We start from the raw sequence: 8,084 nt of genomic DNA on the forward strand, positions 1-8,084 counted from the left end.
TGCATTTCTCATCCAAAATGCATGAATTTTAGCTCTTTGGAAAGGTGAGATCAAGAGGAACAAGTTTGATGTTGAACACTTTTTCATTTGGAGCTTGGAACTTGGAGATATTTGAGGTGGAAGTTTGGAAAAATTTGGCATATTGAAAATTTTCTAAGTGTCAAGCCATATGTCTCAATATTCCACCTTACTTAACTTTTTATGGGAGCTTAAAATGAGAAAAGTGTCTTCATCAAAGTTATATCTATCTCAAAGACCTTCAAAATTGTCACCAATTTAATGTCATTTGGATTTGAAATGATAGAGTTATGCATTTTTGAAATTTGGCAAAATCACTTGATCAATGGTATAGGTCAAAAGTGACCTATAATGTAGCCTCATATCATATGTGCAAAGAAGTTGAATTAGCTCCTACTCCAAACATAAAAGTTTAAGTATACACATTTAATTTGATTGTGCAACTTGGAAATATTCCATCTCATAAAAACTGAGCAAGTTATGGCCTTGGGAAGTTGACTTTCAAATTAGGGTTTAGACAAAATGACCTATAATGTTTCAACATAGAAAATGATTTTCCAAGCAAAACTAGCTCTAGGTCTCAACATGAAAGTTTTTTATAATATCATTTATAGTAAGGTTGCTCTTGGAATCATTTTTATATGGTGAAAATTATAGGCGATAGGGTCTAGGGAGACCCAGTTTTGATCAGATGAATTCATCTGGCCAACCACCATCAATCAACTTGCTAACTTCCAATTCTATTGACTTTCTTGGCTTATGGTAGATCATATATGCATAAGATAATGAAATTTGAAGTGTCCCTTTAGGAATTTTATCAATTGGTGAGATAGCTTGTTGGAAAAGTTACTCAAGATACCTAGTCAAACTAGGGTTTCCAAGGCAAATCACCCTCAAACTCTTGAAGAAAACTCGATCAATATGACATGTAGAAGAAATTGGGACTCATACATGATGCTTATAACCATTCTTGAATCAATTCCTGATGGTGCTCTTTGTTCATGAGGGTCTCAAACCCTAGATGTGATCAATGAATCAAGGAAATCATGTCCCTTACCTACAAAAGAGTTAGATGGATACAAAGACATATTTTTGGTATTTTGGTTAGTGAAATGATAAAATAAAAGTATGATATAATCACAAAGTGCTTGCTGACCTCTCCCACAACAAACCCAATGAAAATGGGTAAGGAGGATGCCAAGGTATGATCCCAATGCTAGTGCTTGTGATGAAATGCATGAGGGATCTTAGGGTCAAAATTGGGGTCTTACAGGGAGGTTTTTTTATTAGTGTGCTCGCGAAGATATAGCAATTTCCTGCCTACATACCCTTATAGTGCATTAAGGAAATCAAACCATTCGTAGTTTGGGGAACTACGATTAGTTGGTGTCTTTTAGTGAACAACTGTTTAAATCCCATTCTCAAGGATAAACGTTGGCTTGTTTACTCTCGGCGGAGGCTTAAGCACTAGTTTGTTATGCACATTAGAAGGGATTAAACATTGTTCTTTCTGAAAAGAGTTTTGATCACACGAGGGTGACAAGTTGAGTTAATATGTTTGATGTTTTGTTGGATTGGTTTCGATCACACGTGGGCGAGAAAAAGATAGATTTGATATGTTACGATATTTTTGTTGGATTGCGATTACTCGGATAGTCGAGTAAGATAACTCGTATCCAAATAGTCAAGGAGAGGAACCGAAGGCTCTAGACCATCTCCCTTTTCATCCTTAATTGCAAAAGGATTTGATAATAGTTAAGGTGTTTTAAATGGACGACGAATACTCGGATAGTCGAGTAAGACAACTCGTATCCTAATAGTATATGAGAGGAATCAGAAGCTCTAGACCATCTCCCTTTTCATCCTTTATTATGAAAGGATTTGATAATAGTTAAGATATTTTGTCGGATGACGATTACTCGGATAGTCGAGTAAGGCAACTCGTATCTAAATAGTCGGGGAGAGGAATCAAAGGCTTTAGACCATCTCCCTTTTCATCCTTAATTGCAAAAGGATTTGATAATAGTCAAGGTGTTTTAAATGGATGATGGATACTCAGATAGTCGAGTAAGACAACTCGTATCCTAATAGTCGAGGAGAGGAATCGAAAGCTCTAGACCATCTCCCTTTTCATCCTTTATTATGAAAGGAATTGATAATAGTTAAGATATTTTGTCGGATGACGATTACTCGGATAGTCGAGTAAGGAAACTCGTATCCAAATAGTCGAGGAGAGGTATCGAAGGCTCTAGACCATATCCCTTTTCATCCTTAATTGCAAAAGGATTTGATAATAATCAAGGTGTTTTGAACGGATGATGAATACTCGGATAGTCGAGTAAGACAACTCGTATCCTAATAGTCGGGAAAGGGAATAGAAGACTCTAGACCACTTTCTTTTTAATCTAAGTGATTATAAAAATAAATTTGTGTATGGTTGACGTGCTTAGATAAACGACAAGTACTTGAATGACTGAGTAAGACAACTCATATCCGAGTATTTGAGGAGAGGAATCGAAGGCTCTAGACCATCTCCCTTTTCATTTAGTTATTATGGAAATGTTTGATTTAATTGAGTTAGAAGTTTGTAAAGAAACGACAATTGTCTAACTAACCGAGTAAGAATACTCGTATTCAAACAATCGAGGAGAGGAGATGAAGGCTCAAAACCATCTCCCTTTTCATTTCTTATTACAAAAATGATTCGTTTTAATTATGTTTAGGCGGACAGAAATGACAATTATTTGACTAACCGAATAAGAGAACTCGTATTCAAACAATCGAGGAGAGGAGTTGAAGGCTCAAAACCATCTCCCTTTTCATTTCCATATGGCGTTTTATTTGTAATTTGGTGGATAGAAATGACAACTATTTGACTAGCCGAGTAAGAGAACTCGTATTCAAATAATCGAGGAGAGGAGTTGAAGGCTCAAAACCATCCCCCTTTTCATTTCTAAATGAAATGGTATTTAATTGTGATTATGTATTTTAATTGAGTTTGAATGAAAATACTCGAAGTTGGGTCGAGGTTTTAAATTTGCGAATAAATTGGATTATTTTGGTGTATCAATCATCTACTCGACTATATAATAACCGAATAGGTCTCATTGTAAGAAAGCCCAAGAGTAATCTATGTGAGGTTGATGGCGATGCTAAAAGCAATCAACTTACAAAGATGTTGAAATGGGCTTGATATTGAATCGAGAAATGTGTGATTTTAATGGTTTAAAGTGGTTTTGGATTGATGATGAAACGGTTGTGAAAGAAGTCGATCGATATTTAATTATTGAAATTAATTGATTAATGTTCGATTGAATCGATTCATTAAATTAATTATAATTAATTATCAGAATTATTTAATTAAAACTAAATAATCAAGTTAATTAAAATTAATTAATGGTAATTAACTAATTGGACAAAATTTAATTAATTAATTTGTTATAATTAAAAGAGAAAGAATTAAGTGATGATGTTGATTTATTTAATTGAATCGGTGTGCTCAAACCGGTTTGTGCGAAACGACAACATGACTAATGTCATTCATAAGATCCAAACGCGATGAGAATATTCTATTGATGTATTGGAGTTTAGCGGTCTATTGGCATGAAATCGCGGAACCAGCGGATTAAAAGAAATCTGATTAAAATGCAATGAAGTGCAATAAATGAAACAAAAACAACTTCAAATTATATTTACATATTTACAATATTCATATTAAAACATAACAATGATGATTTCGAGATTCAACACATATACTAGCACCAATTGAACCGAAAACTTAACAAGCAACACCGAGTGTGCAAAATAATGGGCTTAGCGTCTAAAAAAACAAACAAAAACTCAGATAAATGTAAGAAGCAACATATAAACAAATAAGCCCATACATGAACTTAAATGAATGGTATATAGTGCAGGCAATGTTTCAGCTTAAAAGAAGCAAAACTGGACTTTTGACCTTTTCCAAAATGAAGAAAGAATTTTTTTTTTTAAAAGTATCTCCTTCTCTTTAGATTTTTGTTTCCTATAAAATATAAGCAAATCAAATCGCATTCTCTTAAACTGACACACAAAAGACCAACCCAAGTGAATGATCATCAGATTAATAAAAAAAAACTTATCAATATTTAAAATTGAAAACATTTAACACAAAATCTCATTCTCTCAACCGAAACAGTACGAAACTGAAAATAATATTTACAACATCAATTCTAAAAAAAACATAAATAATGTTGATACAACTATACTCGTGTTAAAGAAGAACCAACACACAATCATAACGAAAAATAATTTAACAACCAGGCATATGCGACACAGGTTGTTACCATAATGTCATCAGCGGTGGGTTTGCTTCCGATCCCAGTAGAAAGGTTGGAGTTGAAACTTTCACATTGTTGATCAATTTTCTTTTGTCTTAAAGTAGCATCATCCTCGATGGACCAAAGCATGAATCATCACCAACCTTGACGTACTCCTTTTTAGCTCCATCACTAATGGATGTTCCAAACAATGGTTGTTCACTCCACAAATACGACAATATCAAGATAATTGTACATCTTGTAAAAACAATCTCAAACCAAAGGAATAGCCCACAATATACATGGAGTAAAAAGGAGATGATGACGCAGACTCAAGCAATCTTATTACTTCATCTCTAAATTTTTTTCTAGGGTAAGAAGTAAAGATGTTGATCCTTGGCCTATCTGTGTGGGAAAGGAGAGGGTTTGGCTATGTTTTACGGCGTCGGAGGAGGTGAAGTGATGAGGGATTATTTTGTTGTTGTAGCCGGTGTGAATGGAGATCTCGGAAGCCAATCGGTTGGATGGGTTGTGTCGCCGTGAAAGTTGTTGGAGGAAGGGTTTTACCGTGGTGGCGATTTTTGTGTTTAATGGGGTCTTGCCGGCGACGGAGGGTTTGGTGAAGGCCACACAGAAGGTTTGTTTGTATGGTTGTGGTTAGGTGATTGTTAGGTGATGAGTGTTGGAATGCGGCGTATCACGGTGCGGGTGGAAGGCGAAATATGGTATTAATGTTATTGTGAGGGTCGATGAAGAAAAAGAAGGGTAAAAGGAGAGGAATGGCGAGGAGGAGCTTTGACGGGGGAAGGAGGTTGTAGGAGGATGACGTCAGAGACCTGACGGGGGAAGGAGGTTGTAGGAGGATGACGTCAGAGACCTTTGGGAGAAGAAGAGGGTCCTTCCCAAGAGAGAAAGATCAAAAATTCTTTAATTCGTCTCTTTCGTTTTCTTTTATTTTTTTTCTAGCAGACCAAAAGAGAGAATTCTGTTGGTGAGTGGGGATGAAACCAATCCCTTTTTGATTGGTGGGAGCGGTCCCTCTCTAATCCCTTCACCAACTATTAATCAATTTATTTTCTACTCCTTTTTTTTGTTTTTTCGCCAGCTGTCCTCTTGGAGAGAGGGAGTACTATTGTGAGCTGTCATCAACAATGTCGTTGGGAATGGAAGGGGGTGACGTGTGTGGTGTGTGCATTAGGGAATAACCTTTTATTTTAACCAAATATAAAATGAGATAAGAGTGCCACATGGAGCTCACTAATTGGACCAAGGAGATATTTTATTTTTTTAATTTTATTAATTAACTAAATAAATTAAATGTTAGTTTATAATTGATTAATAAGAGAAAATGAGGATAATGCATGTGATCATTTGATTAAATTTGAATCGACGCTTCAGATTTAAATCAAAGAAGCATACGAAAATTTAAAATGCCTACAATGTCTCTTCTAAATGATTTAATGAATTTAAAACAAATTAAATCAATTAAATTAAATAAAACTCACAATTTTAAAAATGAACGTGATAAAAATAAAATAATAACACAAAATTTATATTTTATTATCCCGGTTAGTTTAACGAAAGAATAAAAATAAAACAACTAAGAATGAATAAAAGTCGGACACAAATTTGCTCGAAAAATTAAATCGGACACACTAAAATGATCAGTGTGAAATAAATTTATTGGAAAAATACAGCGTTTAATTTAATTTTGAAATAAATTTTGACCGGTTAAAAGGCTCAAACGGATCAAAATGCGACCGAGAAAGTTGTCGAAAAATATAATGAGCACACCAGGTTAAACTACGTGAACCATAGATTAATAATACTGACGTCTGCAAGCTTGATTTCAAAACTTTTTACCCGCTGATTTTGCATGTACTTGAGGAATGATTTAACCAATTTGTCTGTATATTCAAGAATTTATTCTGACTGATATTTTAGGTATTATTCATGATAAAATGAAATATTATGCTATACATATGATACAAACTGAAATTAAAATCGAATTTATGAAAGTTTTAAAATGTCCGGACAAAATTGGGGTATGATACCATGTAGCTTGCATAGGGGAGAATAAAAAACCCAAGGTTCGGTGGTTTGATTCTCCGTCACCTCCATCTTCATTAGCTCTCAGATTTTTGTGCTTAGGATTCTTGATGTTAACTGCTTAATTTTCAGAATTTGTTAAGCTATAATTAAGAGAAAGATTAGGATAGGAGTGTTGGAGAGGAGTAAGAATTTGGAGCCTTTTTCCTTGAATCCGGACAACTCTGCCGCCTCCGGTGCTGCGGTGCCGGAACTCCGACAGTGGTTCTGCTTTGCCTTCATGTTGGGATTGTTTGACTGGTCCAAGGAGTGTTCACTCCATACCATTCATTTCCATGTGTAGCATTAACATGCATGCTGATAGCATTTTTTCGTCTTCATTATTGGTGCTGAATTCTTGCTAACTATGTTGTTTGAGCCTTAGGCCAAGCTACTGTTCATCTTAATCATGAAAGTCTCGTAATTAATTAATCGATTCCAATTCCAATTCTGTTTTTGACATTACTCTTGATGTTGTTTGTGTATGAAATAGTTTTTAATTCCTGTTTTTGGCATTTTTGAGTCACATAATTGTAGAGGTAAATAGCTTAATTCATGTTCAATTAAAGATTAGGATTAGGTAATTAGTTAGGAATTAGGCTTAATCATGTGCATGTTAGACTAATTTCTTAATTTTTCCAGACTTTGTTTTCACGTGATCAACCATGCTAGGCTTAGAATTTCATTTGGTTTACCATGCTAATTTCCATGTACATGAGTAATCTCACTTTGACTAGATTACGTTTCATTTGTGGTTAAGGGCTGAACTGAAAATTCCATTTCATTTTAATTTGATATACGTTTGTTCATCACGATCATCATATCGCACCATGCTATTATCATACCCTCTCATTCATTTGAGTCGGCATTTTAATTCCTTCTTATTTGATGCATACTAACCAGTGTTGTTTTGTGGCGACATGCAAATAAGAGATCTCAACACTATCCAAATCCCTTTTATTTTTATTCGTTAGTTTGTAGTATGTGAAGTGCCATGCCACTTGTATGGTTTATACATGGCACATGAGTTGTAAATTATATTTCCCTTTCATGCCTTCATGTTGTATTATGTGGATCCATCCCCTCATTATGGGTTAAATGTTCCCCCTCCCCTAGTCATGTAACAACTTAAATTTACTGCTTTCTAGTTAGTTCACCATGCATGTTAATAACCAAGATAAAATACAAAACGATAAAAAAATCATTTTTGAAAGAAACAAAAGGTACTTGATTCAATGTCAAGTTTTTTTTCCAAATAAAACTCACACCATTGCAACGCAAACACTCGATTTGACACCAAGTATTTCCCACCCTTTCTTTCCCATCTTATCTCCTCAATCGACCACTATTTCAAAATCAATAAGCAAACCCTTCATCCAACGTTAAATGGTCCTTTTTTAAATCAAATTCAAAAACACAATAAATACGATTAGGATTGTATGCCACGAGCCTTAAGTGGTAAAGAAGGGATGAGAATGGAGCTTTCCTACACTCGTTCTGAATACTTCGAACACAAGACGTTTGGCTTGGTAGTTTTAGGTATTCACCTTTATCCATAGTCTTTAGTGCAATCCATAATTAATAACACTTTCTTAAAACATAAAAATAATCCAACGCATTCAAACCTTTTGTTTGAGCCTTAGGGCGACGCAATCGAAAATCCTTCTTCAAGGTAATAAAAAT

General features: G+C 34.7%; 1 long non-coding RNA gene across 1 annotated transcript; it reads left to right on the plus strand.

The window, feature by feature from the left end:
• The first annotated feature begins 4,107 nt into the window (after window positions 1-4,107).
• Window positions 4,108-5,236, plus strand: LOC127085833 (uncharacterized). Its single transcript, XR_007789286.1, has 2 exons — window positions 4,108-4,686; window positions 5,173-5,236. It is a non-coding gene; the product is annotated as an uncharacterized LOC127085833 (long non-coding RNA).
• Window positions 5,237-8,084: the final 2,848 nt, after the last annotated feature.

Source organism: Lathyrus oleraceus, chromosome 5 (genome assembly GCF_024323335.1).
Source record: "Lathyrus oleraceus cultivar Zhongwan6 chromosome 5, CAAS_Psat_ZW6_1.0, whole genome shotgun sequence".
NCBI classification, from domain to species: domain Eukaryota; kingdom Viridiplantae; phylum Streptophyta; class Magnoliopsida; order Fabales; family Fabaceae; genus Lathyrus; species Lathyrus oleraceus.